General features: G+C 40.8%; 1 protein-coding gene across 3 annotated transcripts in view; it reads left to right on the top strand.

Moving 5' to 3' along the window:
• The first annotated feature begins 2032 nt into the window (after positions 1–2032).
• Positions 2033–15892, top strand: part of thrb (thyroid hormone receptor beta) — a 100043-nt gene continuing 86183 nt past the window's right edge. For all 3 annotated transcript variants that reach the window (XM_083646773.1, XM_083646774.1, XM_083646772.1), the window contains exon 1: positions 2033–2123. The gene's annotated coding sequence lies outside the window, so the exon portion shown is untranslated. The remainder of the gene's footprint in view (positions 2124–15892) is intronic.

Raw genomic sequence — 15892 nt, 5'->3', positions numbered from 1 at the left:
GACTCAAGGGTCACCAGTTTTTGAAGCCTTGGACCAGGCTGGGGAACTCGTGAATGAGTAACATGAGGTGCCTTGAGTAAGACTTAACCCCTGCTGGCCAGGTGCTCCATAGAGCTGCTCAGTAGCCAATAGTAAAGGCTGTGGTTGTGCTGTAGGTGTGACTGCGTGCAAAGTGTATGAATGCATGTAGAGTAGGGTGTTGCTGAAAAACAACAAGAGCATGCCTACTGGGCACATTCCCTGTAATACAAATTAGTGGTAATCGCAGCCCATCCTCACACGGAAAACGACAACATTGGTCGATTTCCACGGTGAAATGACCGATGTTTATCAATGTGACCTTGATGTGTTGGATTTTCTGTTGATGCCGTTTGAGTTTGTCTTTTCTTTGTCTGTGCAGCTATTGGTGGCTGTCACGCTATAGCTACAGTTCTTCTTCTGTTTATTACAAACCGGAAACGGACTCGTCGCAGAGGATTTTTACCTAACACCAGTGTTTAGAACAGCAAATAAAAGCTTCCCCGGATACAGTATGGTTGAATCACTATTGTGTTACACTGTCATTTATTTACATGAAGACGTCACAGTCAGATTATTACTTTAAATAATACCTGACACTTGTTGCATAATCTAGAAACATGTTGGATATTCAGGCAGTTCTGGCGGTATTCAGCCGTATGATTGATAGATACAGTCGGTCATGTTACTTCTGATAATGTGTGCGTGTGTGTGGGGCCGTGGGGGAAAATGGGAGGATTTCCCCCACGCTGACCCATTGACCACGCGGCTATGACGAGACACGAGACATAGCAGGTGGAATGCCAGTGACACGTTATACACAGAAAAATAAGGGTGCCACCTGGAACCAAAAATGGTTCTTTGGAGTGATGCCATAAGAACCATTTCAGATCAACGGTCTTCTGCAGGGTGTGCTCATTTTCCAAATGTATGCCATCACCCACCATTCAATAACTCAATTAGCTCAATGACCTTTTAATATCCCAAAGAACCACATGAGGAACATGAAGCGTTCATAGGTGATGATGTTTATTTGTGGAACCACACAGCCTTTAGGAACCAGTTAAGAACAATTTGCTTCTATGTGATGCCAGATAACCTAATACATGTAATCATGCAAAATGTATGAATGTGAAATGAGTTAGTCTTATTTATTTATTTTGAAATAGGAAAGTAACACGGTGGTCATTTGGGTATTGCAAGGTGTGACACTCCATCTTGACCTATAAGTGAATCCATTCGATCCATTAAAGTTTTTATCATGATAAATAGCCTAATTGAGAGTAAAAAAGCAAGAAGCCATATCGAAAACAATCCCCAGGGAGAAAAATAAAATAAATAAATAAACAGTAAAATGACATTCTGCAGCAATTGTAAATGTGAATGAATGTGAAAATTATTCTATTGATATATCATTAATAAGAATACAAAATATTAGAATATACAAATTACATATTAGCCTATTTTTTAATAATAACATTGTCATATAATAATGACTAATATTGTACTAATATGATTATTATAAAATCCTGAACATCAAACGTGATTGATTGATCAGGCTACTCACAAACATTTCCCCCCCGCACGCATGATTGCGTGTACACGCCCACACACGCGAGCGCGCGCAACAGTAGTGTCTGCTGGCTGACTGAGCGTAGCCTACTGTAAAAACAGCTAAAAACCACCATAGAAAAACGGGAGAGTTTATAGTAAAGGGCGAGGCTTTTCCCCCCTTGGTTCCTGCTAGAGTCAGCTCTCTGATACCCCATAGCGATCAGTCCGTGCGCTGCAACTGCCAGTTCGTTAGTGTTGTTTTTTGTTTGTTTCTTTGTTTGTTTGTTTTTGGCTCCATGTTGAAGTTTTTGCTTGCACACCAGAGACTCTTGTAGCAGCGTGCAGTATATTACACCTACACGCACAGGCGCGCACATACGCACACACACACAGCGCCTGTTCGCCTGCTCGGGTCATTTCAGGTTAAAGCCTGGCGCTGCGTCCCGTGTAGTTTAGCCGACGGAGATCAACACTGGTTCCAGTTGAGAAGGAATGCACGGGCACGGGGACTCACAATAATATTTGGACACCAGCTTCGAATTGCATATGCGGTATGTTCCATTTTTGTTGTTATTTTTGACAACATAGTAGTGTAATGACAGCCTCGCCAAAAAGCAGCTGGCACTATAGTGACCGTGCAGTTCCAGGTTAAAATGTTCATGTTTTTATGTCGCCCCCAAAATGTTCCATTCTCCTATGGAGGGAACAAGCAAAGCCGAAATGCATTTAAAAAAACGCAATGTAATACTGCCTTGCTTACCCGGCACACGTTGCGTACTTCGTAGAACACGAGTAAAGACCTCGGGCAAATGATTTTGGTCTTTTGGTAAATTCGGCTTAGCGGTTATCCATCAAGCAGCATCTTATTGAGTAACATTGCAACTTTAGAAATTGTTCATATTGCTCGCTACTGCCCTCCAAGTTGTTATCTTGGTGGAATTAGATAGCTGGAATAAAAGGCAAATCGCTTCTAAAAGTTACAATTATATTCCAATAAGTGATCTTTGTTGTATTAGATTTGTGCCGAATTAAAGAATGGCTCCTAACGACCCATAAAAGGTCTTGAGTTGTGTTTTATGATTTAACGTTACGTATTTTAATTAGAAGCAATTAGGCCACATGGAGTTGACCGATTTTTTTTATTGAACTTGGCGCAAATCTCTCTCTCCATGAGAAAACGCACATCTGAGCTTTTTATGAAGACTTTGCAGTTGGTTTATGGGCCCAAGTTATCGTCTCACTCATAGCCTATAACGTTAGCGTAATGATAGGATAATGGCAACAGTGGCAGGTTTGGTGCATTTTTACTTGAATGGTCTCTAAAATAGTAGAAAATCTGCCACACCATGCTACTTCTGATGTAACATTTCCTCTCACTTTGGCAATATGAACTTCACCAATTAAGCGCTCGACATCGGGCATGCTAAATAAGCAAACCTCTTCCAGTAGGCTACATCAACCTCAGGTAGGACTTATACATAGGCTATTATATTCATAGTCCATCACTGATATTTCAGACATAATTTGTGTCGTTTGCTTATCTAAAAGTGATGCATGAGCTGACATGTCATTATAGCTCGGGCAAATTATGTGTTTGAATGTGCACTACATGCTGGCTGCTTACAATCACATTGAAATATTTGTTTAGACATATTTTGCAGATAATTAATTGTCCTTTATGCCGTGCCGTAGACAGGTGACATGATACTTGTATGTGGATCAAATGATGCCTTCATATGTGGAGTAATGACAACTTTTACAGTCGGTGGTTAAACCGCACATAAACAACCCAACGATGTGTAATACGACTGCTATAATCATGAGTGGGGATTTTCTCTGATACTGATAGCCGAGAGTTGCGAAGTTGAGGGGTGGAACATGTGTATCGCACGTTTCTCTCTCGCTCTCTCTAAAAATGAAAGCAATTTCCGTTTCTGTTGCTACAGCAGTGATTTCTAAATTAATATATCGGCAACTAAAGAAATATTTCGCAACAGGGCTAATTTTGTTATTATTAATATTATAGACCCACATGTACCAGAATCCGCGTCGAGTCATATCTATCTATGATCTAATTACATGTTGGGAAGTCGGATGGGGGACTTTACAAGGAGCACCTGAAGGCAGCATTGGTTCGCTGCTGAGGGTATTTCAGGTCATCTGTCTGCCTACGCCGCTCGTATGTTGTGTGATAATGAAGTCCGTGCGCCAGGTTCTGTGGAACTCGTCAATGCATGGGAAAGGGTAGGTTTGTAACCGTGCAGCCAAGGTTTATAAAATGATGTAATTTGCATGCCAACAGCAGCAACATTCAGAAGCTTTGAGCGAATCGATGGAATTGCTCAGTAGTTGCACGGAGTTCCCTTTGGATGTCGTTGTTGAAACTTGTTCGCTCGCCTGCTTTCAATTCGAGCCATGCCCCACCCCAAGAATGACAGTTGTCCAAATTTATAGGTCCATATTTTGCTTCAAAATTTATAGGTCCATGTTTTGCTTCAACATTTATAGATCCATGTTTTGCTTATTGTTAAATGAACCAATAAATATTATATCTGACTATTTAATTTCAGTCATTCAGCGTGGAGGAAGGCAGCTCAGCTCAAACTTGTTATGCTGTACTTTTTAATGTGCTGTGCCTATATATAGGTAGACAAAATCTTCACAACTCATTGCGGCAATGGTGGAATGCCATTAATATGCCCTTGAATATGATTAAATTCTAAACAATTTTAAACCTTTGAAAAACGTTTTGTTCAAATTAACATATATTTTTTACATAGACACTCCTATAGCTACTAAATTTTTTAGACAAATGTCAAAACTAATGGGGAGCTTTATTGGAATTGAATGTAACCAACCGGGTCAGCATGTGCCACAAACCGTCGAACTTGGTGGAGCATACCACGAACGTCACCGCTGATGGCAACTGCATGCTCTCTGAAGTGGAGGAGACTACGCCCAGTAATGGTGGGCGAAGAGGAGGTCCAGGAGAGTGTCATTATGGGCTATCTGATGATAGCAGAATAGCAGTTGAATACTACTCTAGGCTTGCCTCTATGATGTACGATATGATGGGAGACGTGCTATGGCTCATCAGTTCAGCTGGCCTCCTCACTATCAAATTTGATCACATAGCCAGATTTCTCCGACTTGTGAATCTCCTGTGCATACTAGCCAGTCGCCGTTCAGTAGCTCTCAGGAGTGGCATCACAGCTGCAAGAGGGGCCTGTAGCCAGGGAGCAGATTTCTTATTATGGAGTAGTGTAACGGGCCACTCCATCTACTGTGGCAGTAATGGTCCACCTTTCTAGTGTTTGCAGGGCTATCTGGTCCTATTGGATCATGTCACCTCTTTCTTTGGTCTGTATGGCAAAATATCAAGTTGCCATAGTCTTTCAACGTGCTGGACCAGTTCACTGCTGGGGGAGATGAATGATGTGTCCAGGCAGGCACCTGGTCTCATCCAATGGGTGCTGGAGAAAGTTAGCCAGCTGTGTGTGCATATCAGCAATAGGGCCACCAGGAGGTCCCATAGGGACAGGGTGAATGGGAGCCAGCTAATGTGGGTAGTCAGACCTGATGACGCTAGTACTGAAGGGCTTGATTGGGACTCCTCTCAGGTGACTATACCAGTATTTCCGTTTCAGTGATCCATAGTCTGTTCTGCCAGGCTTACCTCATCAGCAGGGAAGGCTAATTGTATATAGGATATCTTATGTGAGGAGGTGTGGTAGCTGATGCTTCAAACGGCACAGTAGAGCCGTGAGCTGAGCAGTGAATCTTTCACACATCTAGTCTATTTCATACTCCACAACAAACGGAGCAATAAAACGTTGCATCCATTATAATAATGTGTGTGGTTATCGCTCTCACTTGTGATGCCATTTTCAAGTGGACACATGTTCCGTTGTGTGTGTGCCACTCAACCATCCTACTCCCCCGAATAATTTAAGATGCGATTAATCGTGATTATTTATGAGCATGCCCAGACTCTGTCATTCCCTCTAATGTCGACTATTCAGTTAGCCCAGCTGTTCGATTCATTGAATGACTGGATAACCTGAAAGGGAGACTCACTTTATTTGGGTATATCTGATCATTCGGGGGAGGTGGGATTTTGCTTCTTGGCTTTGTGAGGTGCAAAGTACAAGTGTGAACCAGAGAAGCATCTTGTGTTGAGGTCAAACAGATATTTACCATGGAAATGATCGTTGTTAATATACACATAGCAAGTTCTCCTCACTCGTCCAGTTCTGCTGCATTGGTGAGAGATAGGGTTCCTGTGGCTGCAGTGCATACAGGCATATGGTAATATATGAATCACTACCTATCAACAGGAGGTACATTTGGCTGTGCACTGTAAATGAGTCAAGCCCGCTGAGGCACCTGGGACTAACATTTTTCTCCAGGCCATGACAGTCCGTTCGCAAGCGTCATTCATTCATAACCAACTATTACATGAAATTGTAGGCAGCTGTTAGGGGCTGCACAGTTCATCAGAAAATAAATGAATTTGAAATTGTGCGATTGAATTCTGTGCAGTTTCCCCGAATCGCCAGAGTTTGCAATTGTTTGATCGGGGCGTCATCATCTTCAGACATCTTCTATGTTCTGCTGATGCTGCATTTTGGAATCTTCAGTTGTATTCGAGCAGAAAGGATCCCCGTCTCGTTGAACTTGGACTTGGATTTCCGGTGACTTGTTGATCCTGTTGCTCATAGTGTTCAGGGTGGGAAATGAGCACTGGCCACTGGCCAAATGCCAGTGAGTTTGTGAAGTGGCCGGTGAATTTGATCAAGCTACCAGCCACGGTGGCTGGCTAGCTACTTCTCCTGTATGTTGAGTCTCGACCAATCCGAGTGGCTGTTTTATGGTTATAACAAGACAAGTGTCGACACAGGTGTCTTACAAAGAGTGTCGGGCGAGACTGAGCCGTTTATGCTCAAACAATGGGAGACATCTGCACAAGCTGTCTCAAATACACACGCACGCATGCACACACACACACACACACACACACACACGCACGCACACACACACACACACACACACACACACACACACACACACACACACACACACACACGTACAAACTAAAGACTAAAGACTTCTCTATCTCTGTTTTGCTGCCAACGTTTCTGCACCAAGAGCTGCAGCAGTTTCCCTCAGTTCATTGTTCTTGTGCATCTTTAAAATAAATCCCTCTGTGACGAGTTGTGGGCTACATGTGAGGATGTTTCTTCACCTGTCTCTCCTCCACCTGTCTCTCCTCCTCACCTGTCTCCTCCTCACCTGTCTCTCCTCCTCACCTGTCTCCTCCTCACCTGTCTCTCCTCCTCACCTGTCTCTCCTCCTCACCTGTCTCCTCCTCACCTGTCTCCTCCTCACCTGTCTCTCCTCCTCACCTGTCTCTCCTCCTCACCTGTCTCCTCCTCACCTGTCTCTCCTCCACCTGCCTCTCCTCCTCACCTGGCTCTCCTCCTCACCTGTCTCCTCCTCACCTGTCTCTCCTCCTCACCTGTCTCTCCTCCTCACCTGTCTCCTCCTCACCTGTCTCCTCCTCACCTGTCTCTCCTCCTCACCTGTCTCTCCTCCTCACCTGTCTCCTCCTCACCTGTCTCTCCTCCACCTGCCTCTCCTCCTCACCTGACTCTCCTCCTCACCTGTCTCCTCCTCACCTGTCTCTCCTCCTCACCTGTTTCTCCTCCAAACTGTCCATTAACCTATTCGTTTTACTACTTCTACCTACTAGACTGCTACTTTTAACTAGTTTCGAAGCAATTCGTTAGACAGGTGTTTCCATCTCCATGGCAACGATAGAACGCTCGGTCCAACCAACCAATTAAAACGTAAGACAAATCAATGACAGCGCCTGCGACCTAACCTTACAAACTTCCACAGGTGCAAGAGACACTGTCGGACGACACTTCTGTCTCTATGATGTCATTTTTGTCCTGACACTATCTGTTTGTCTTATAACCATAAAACAGCCAATGCACCATTGTCAGTTACTTGGCGTGTGTGTGTGTGTGTGTGTGTGTGTGTGTGTGTGTGTGTGTGTGTGTGTGTGTGTGTGTGTGTGTGTGTGTGTGTGTGTGTGTGTGTGTGTGTGTGTGTGTGTGAGAGAGTGTGCGCGCCCGTGGCTGGTTGAAAAAAGCTAATTTCCAACACTGTTACAGTCACAAATAACAGTTTCATCATCCTCAGGTTATTCTAGGTATCAGACCGACAGCAGCAGCTATGAGTAAAGAAAAGTCTGCCAAGCTGAGTCATTGTGTGCTGTAGTCTACTACTGATGACATGACAGTTCAAGGTTTTCAGCTGCCAGGCCAGAACGCTGATGTATTTCTGCTGTTTGCGATTTATGTAGGCCGCTTCCTACCCCTCCACCTACATTGTGAACTGCCTTGTGTAGCTACAGCTGGTTCTTAGGGCATGAATGATTTCTCAGTGGGTGCGCTGGAAACAGTCGAGTCATATGTTCCTAACCTTGTCCTTTGTGCAGTACGTTCTAAGACTTGTGTATCGCCCAGGACGCAGAAATAGCTTGACACTTCCCAAAAAGAAAATGCAATTTATTTTCAGAGCCATTTTTTGTGGGCCATTATTACATGATGTTGAACTTCAAAAACCATCAAAGAAACACCTTGGTCAGTGTTATGTATTAACAAAGTAACACCTTGGTCAGTGTTATGTATTATCAAAGTAACATCTTGGTCAGTGTTATGTATTATCAAAGTAACACCTTGGTCAGTGTTATGTATTATCAAAGTAACACCTTGGTCAGTGTTATGTATTATCAAAGAAACACCTTGGTCAGTGTTATGTATTAACAAAGTAACACCTTGGTCAGTGTTATGTATTATCAAAGAAACACCTTGGTCAGTGTTATGTATTATCAAAGTAACATCTTGGTCAGTGTTATGTATTATCAAAGTAACACCTTGGTCAGTGTTATGTATTATCAAAGAAACACCTTGGTCAGTGTTATGTATTAACAAAGTAACACCTTGGTCAGTGTTATGTATTATCAAAGAAACACCTTGGTCAGTGTTATGTATTATCAAAGTAACATCTTGGTCAGTGTTATGTATTATCAAAGTAACACCTTGGTCAGTGTTATGTATTATCAAAGTAACACCTTGGTCAGTGTTATGTATTATCAAAGTAACATCTTGGTCAGTGTTATGTATTATCAAAGTAACACCTTGGTCAGTGTTATGTATTATCAAAGTAACACCTTGGTCAGTGTTATGTATTATCAAAGTAACACCTTGGTCAGTGTTATGTATTATCAAAGAAACACCTTGGTCAGTGTTATGTATTATCAAAGTAACACCTTGGTCAGTGTTATGTATTATCAAAGAAACACCTTGGTCAGTGTTATGTATTATCAAAGTAACACCTTGGTCAGTGTTATGTATTATCAAAGTAACACCTTGGTCAGTGTTATGTATTATCAAAGTAACATCTTGGTCAGTGTTATGTATTATCAAAGAAACACCTTGGTCAGTGTTATGTATTAACAAAGTAACACCTTGGTCAGTGTTATGTATTATCAAAGAAACATCTTGGTCAGTGTTATGTATTATCAAAGAAACACCTTGGTCAGTGTTATGTATTAACAAAGTAACACCTTGGTCAGTGTTATGTATTATCAAAGTAACACCTTGGTCAGTGTTATGTATTATCAAAGTAACACCTTGGTCAGTGTTATGTATTATCAAAGTAACATCTTGGTCAGTGTTATGTATTATCAAAGTAACACCTTGGTCAGTGTTATGTATTATCAAAGTAACATCTTGGTCAGTGTTATGTATTATCAAAGTAACACCTTGGTCAGTGTTATGTATTAACAAAGTAACACCTTGGTCAGTGTTATGTATTAACAAAGAAACACCTTGGTCAGTGTTATGTATTAACAAAGTAACACCTTGGTCAGTGTTATGTATTATCAAAGTAACACCTTGGTCAGTGTTATGTATTATCAAAGAAACACCTTGGTCAGTGTGGTTATGTATTATCAAAGTAACATCTTGGTCAGTGTTATGTATTAACAAAGTAACACCTTGGTCAGTGTTATGTATTATCAAAGAAACACCTTGGTCAGTGTTATGTATTAACAAAGTAACATCTTGGTCAGTGTTATGTATTATCAAAGTAACATCTTGGTCAGTGTTATGTATTATCAAAGAAACACCTTGGTCAGTGTTATGTATTATCAAAGAAACACCTTGGTCAGTGTTATGTATTATCAAAGTAACATCTTGGTCAGTGTTATGTATTATCAAAGAAACACCTTGGTCAGTGTTATGTATTATCAAAGTAACATATTGGTCAGTGTTATGTATTATCAAAGTAACATCTTGGTCAGTGTTATGTATTATCAAAGTAACACCTTGGTCAGTGTTATGTATTATTTAGCTTCTTGTTCTGATGCTTGAGCATGAGCCATAAGCCATAAGCCATAACTCATTTATATTGAATGTAGCAAGTGTAGGATAGCCTTACCCTTGTCATAGCAGTACCGAGCATCAGTGCGTGTGTATGTGTGTGTGTGTGTGTGTGTGTGTGTGTGTGTGTGTGTATGTATATGGTGGCCATGTGTTGTGCCGTTCCCCCCTTCTCCTCTTCATATGAGATGTTGGACCAGTATTGTATTTTGAAGGCCTATTTTTGGTTGAAGCAGCCAATAAGTGATATTTTCGTTTCAATATTTTAAAATCTGTCAATTTTCATCTGAGAAAATCTCACACATTTTAAAGTTTTCACTCATGAGATTTGATAAAATATTGAATAAAAGGCCAGTAACTTTTAAAGGGGTTTATAGGAAATTGTAGTGGAAAAGAATGCACTTGTTTGAGTTGACGTTGATCTTGACCACCTCTTGCACATCATCGTCTGTCATAATGCATGCTGGGTAATGAAACGAATGAATTTGAGTGGCATTTCCCTGATAGGCTTAAAGCCGTTCAATGACACGCAAACAGTCTGTCTTCATGTTTGCATACAGTAGCCAATTTGTATAGGCTTGTTTGTAGTTCTGAACATAACCTTCACTGTCACAGGAAACATAATGGATCTTCACACGTAACTTCAGCTTCTGTTGTAACTTCACGTTAGTTGTAATGAAGGTTTGTTTGTAGGTGAGCGATACTTGTTATTAATCTGCATATAAGTCTAGCCAAAGGGCCTTGCTAGTAGGAACAGATGTACTGTAGGTAGACAGCTTAGGAACCTTTCTATAAATCCATACTAACATAATAGTGATCTCACACTATGGACTTGAGGTCGACTGTTCTGAGGTCGAGATTAAAGTATTTGAACTCAACCGAGGAAATATTATTGACATGCCCTATACCTGAAATATAATCTTCATAAGCATTAACTCGTTCTTGCCCTTATTTCTGAATTAGACGCCCGTTTGGCTTCAGTTTGATAGTGAGCTTAGTGTTCATTGAACTGTTGAGTGGACTTTCAAATCTACGGTGTGTATTATCTTTATCTTTATTGTTTATTTGAACAGGGACAGTACACAATAAACATATTGCACCAGAGATAGCTAAGAGCTAATTTGCATCTGTAGTCCCTGGGCGCACAGAGTCCTGTGCGCACATAGTACATATCAAATACAGAAATAAAAGAAAATCCTAGTGTCTAAACAATCAAGATACATGGTACAAAAAATGATAATACTTACTTACTGTTATGATGGTGGCATTTTATGATACAATAACATTACTCTACTATTCTTGCCATTTCCATTCTTCTGATTAGGCCTTGTAACAATGCATTTTGTAATAACAAGTACGAGTAGTACAAGTAGACACTTGACAAAGGTCCAGTGGGACCGAAACGTTGTTCCAATAAATGGTGATGCCTTGCAAGAGCAGTGTGCGGGATGTTCTTTTTCTCAATCTCATGTGATACTCTCCAACGCACCTGCACCAGAGACACTTGGATGTGCGAGTATCTTCTTTAACAGTAATAACAAGTACAAAATGTAATACATTTTCACGCCGTTATGTAATAACACCCACATTTTGTAATAATCTGCTGCACTTTACACAGCCTGAACGCAATGTGTACTTAGATGTTTGTGTCAGTGTAGCACTCAGTGTCGTGCACTTTCTATGTGAACACTGAAGTACAGTTTCTATTAAGCTAAGGAATACACTCACACTTAATGTAGTTTTGACCAATGAAAGATACTAATCTACTGAACTAATACTATCCTTTTAAAATCAATTTTGAGTCTGTATGATTTCATGCGAGAATGCATAAAATAGACATTGTTGTTATAATGTTATAACAATTTTTATGAATGAAGACATCCTTTTTGGTTGGTTATTACTGTACAGTACATAATGCGCCATATAATTACATTTTAATTAAAAAAAAAGTGTAACTCCTGTATTTTCTAATAACTATTGCATCATGTAATGATTTATTACAAAATGCATGGAAATGTACATATTGCTTTCAGGCTGTTTATTCTAAAATGCAGGTGTAGCGAAAATGTATTACATTTTCTCCAGTTATTACATAATGCATTGTTAAAGGTGTAAGGCTTTAATGGAGCCAACATTGCAAGTCGTTATTATAGCTATATCATCCATAAGTGCAAACCTTCTCCTTCTCCTATGCAGTTAGTGGATCTTTGGATCTATGAAACAACTTGTGTCCAATCAGTTGTGATTGTGTGTTGAGTGCTATTTTATTGGCTGCTTGTGCTGAGTGAACAGTGGTAACCTTGAGAGTCAAAAGCTCTGAATCATGTATTTATTTCAGTATAGAGCTGCCTCTTCTCTTTCCAGGAATGCTCAACAATGCCGTGGTCCAACTGGCTTTGTGCGATTATCTCAAGATTCTCTGCAGAGTTGCCTCTCTGCAAAACAAAGACGCACGTACAGTGAATTAAAACAGCTCTTTGAAAGGACTTCCCTGAAATGATGTACATGTTATTCATTCACAGTAACACATACAACAGCAGCAGCAGCACTATAGGGCACAATATGAAAAAAAGCGATTCTATTGACAGATATTGTGATATGAGTCATGATTTTAGTGTGATTTGTAGGCCGCGGCATCTCTGTAATGCTTCATTTAAGTGACACATTTTACCTTTATCAAAAAATGAAATAAAAAATGCAACTTCTACAATTTGGATATCGCACTTGGCCATCTTCCTTGTGATTTAGATAGTATTTTGATTAATTGTGCAGCCCTAAGCAGCACCGTCAAAGCAGAGAACGATGTTGAGCAAAGATATCTGGAGTGAACAAGCGCTATATCCCAATACTCCATCTAGTTACTGCATGTTTTCAGTCTCTTCAAACTCCAATGGGAGGTGAATTGTTGTTGTCATTGTATTGATCAACCCTTTCAAGATACATTATACAGTATAATGGTCATTTTAAGCTATGGGACAGTAAAAACCCTACTAATTTCCCCTTTACGGAATGTTATTAAGTTATTTAAGAAACTTTCCCCCATTCTTTCGTGTCCAAAATTAAGCTGCCATTTTCTCATCTTCAGCTTTATTAAGAACAATTTTGATCGGATCATCTAGTTTGAAAGATTAATTAACCGCTCGTCAGTTATTATTTTATAGTTCTCATACAGGCAATCAAAACGAACCTGTGAAGGTGTTACGCCTTTTATTTAATTTCAGTATAAACCAAGAATGAGAATAAGAAAGAAAGAAGGCACCTCTTTTTTGCATAGAGTAAATATCTATAGGGTGAACAGTTTGTAAGTAATAATTACTTACTCCCCTCTCTGTTTTATTTTCTTCACCAACCCAAAGTAGCTCTTACCTTATAATGTTTCTCTTAAGTAAATCTGAGTGATTGGCACTGCACTTCAGGTTGAGATAAACCTGTATGGACCTCCTTAAGGAGCATGAAACTACAGTACACTTAACAAAGTGTATTTAATCTCACTTCAAAACACACACACACACACACACACACACACACACACACACACACACACACACACACACACACACTTTTAAGTCCTATGTTAACAGAAGCTCCTCTCCCGTTTATCCTTGTCAGAATGTCATCGTCTTTGCATAAGCTCATATATAAATTAATTTTGGCTTTATCAAAAGAAACGATTACGGTTAAGTCATCATTCACCTTGAAAAAAACATCAGTGTTTGATCATTGAATGATGCAGTGGAGCAAGAGTGTGCGGCTCTCATCTTCCTTTTTGTTTCATCTTTAATCTTAAATGCGAACCAAAATACGTTTATGAAAGCCTTTCCAAATGGAGCCATGACAGTTTATGAAGTAGTCTGCCTCCTCTTGGCTTGTGTAATCTATTTATTCCCCGGATAGCCATAGATATTCACTGAATGACTGTATTTTGCAGCCAGTATTCACTCCTCATGAAACCATTTTGAGACATCTCTTTGTGGAACGACGAATACTGGAAAGTTTAATTGACTTACCGCTTATGGGCCAAAAGTCCTTGTGGTTTTAAGTGTGCCTGCAGGGTATTTTTTATGAATGATGCAGCAGAAATAGATTGAGCAGATGGTTAGCAGGCCGCTACAGGTATGAGCTTCATGGCATGTAACGATGAGCCCAGGGAACAGCCCAGAAGGCCTGAATCACTCTAGTTTCTCTCCCACACAGATGAGAAGGACCTGTCTCCTTCTGTGGCCAAGTGTTTTAGGATAGAGAACAGACTGTCACGGCTTGGCAAAGTCAACAAACAAAACAACAAATTAAACTTGATTTAATGGCTATTGGTTTTTGCTCGACTGGAGCTGTCAGATTTCTTACTGGTGCAGCAAATGGCACCAAGTCCAAACAGAACTGCACACCAAGGTGGCCGTGCCTGACAACTGAGAAATGTGCGCTTGTTGTGTGGCACTGAAATGGCAAAAGCTCCAGTGAACGGGCCCTCCCCAAATCTGCTTTACTCATTATCAACGCATGTGCATTGATTTAAATCAGCACGTGATTTCTCACGTGGTGAGCTAGGCGGCGGGTAACACTGTTTGGTCCCATCACAATCACATACTGTGACTCGCCCTCACTGGCTGCCCAGAGTGTACTTTCATACCTGTCAACACCCCCTGATTTTCACAGGAGTCTCCCTATTTTAACCCTTTCTCCCGCTGTGCATCCGATTCCTAATTTATCCTGTTAATCACTTGATTGCATAATAATACAAATCAAATGGCTGTAGCAGGCTTAGTTTGAAAGCCAGAGTGAAGTCTCTGGTATCATATGAAACTAGGTGACCTTGGGCATACATTGGTACCAACCATGTCATGCTAGCTTGTGCGGAAGGGGGCTAAATAACACTCCAAATATAGGCTTGACCTCTCAAGATCTGAATGAAAATAAATACAATTTTCGATATTATTAAATAAATAAAATTTTCGATATTATTATTATTATTATTATTATTATTATTATTATTATTATTATTATTATTATTATTATTATTATTATGGCCTCCATGGGAACCCCCATCCCCCCTACCATGGTCAGCCCAGTGTGTCAGGAGCGTATCTGAAGCCTTCTATGTCTTTCTGGTCATGGATAAGGCCGCCTGCCGCATGGCAAGCAGTCTCTCTGTCTTGGAGCATCTGCCTTTCTTTCTCCAGACTGTGATTCGTGATCCTGTCTTCCCGCAGCTCATCACCCAGATGATTTGAGACATTTGTCTTCCCGCAGCTCATCACCCAGATGATTTGAGACATTTGTCACTCACAGATGGGCATAAAGGGAGAGGACGCGTTTTGATATGTCCAAACTAAGACAATAAGTCAGACGTCTTTTCCTCTTGATGAGCAGAATAGTTTTCCTCGTGGCTGTCCTGTGGATGGGTGAAGGTGGTGTGAGGTCGGACAAAGTTGAATAATTAATGCATAATGTAATCCTTGTGCTGCTTTAATAGCCAAGTATTTGCTGTTTATCTGTTTCTGCCAGTGCCTTCGGCCAAACTTGTTCATCACAAGGCCAAGCGGAGATGACTAGAGACAGCGCTTGACTGAAAATGATTCTCGCATGTTTGGACGTTTCCTTGAAACTAGAGGTGGTCCCAATGGCTGGCGTCATAGACCCTTCTCACGGGGGCCATTTTGTGTCGAGAAGCCAGGGTAAACACAGGTGCAAGCAAAACACTAATGAGGGTTTCCAAATTCCAATCATGGAATCTGGACTCCCGATTTGAAGCCTCGAGTTTCGCATTGTGACTGTCACCATCTTGGTTTTCTTTCAGCCAGAAGTGATCATATTTTGACGAGAAGAGATGCAGAGCTGACTGCTATTGGTCCGTGATCGACGAGCTGTGC

This window comes from Poromitra crassiceps, assembly GCF_964638095.1.
Source record: "Poromitra crassiceps genome assembly, chromosome: 11".
Lineage (NCBI taxonomy): Eukaryota > Metazoa > Chordata > Actinopteri > Beryciformes > Melamphaidae > Poromitra > Poromitra crassiceps.
This window is presented reverse-complemented; position numbering and strand designations above follow the sequence as displayed.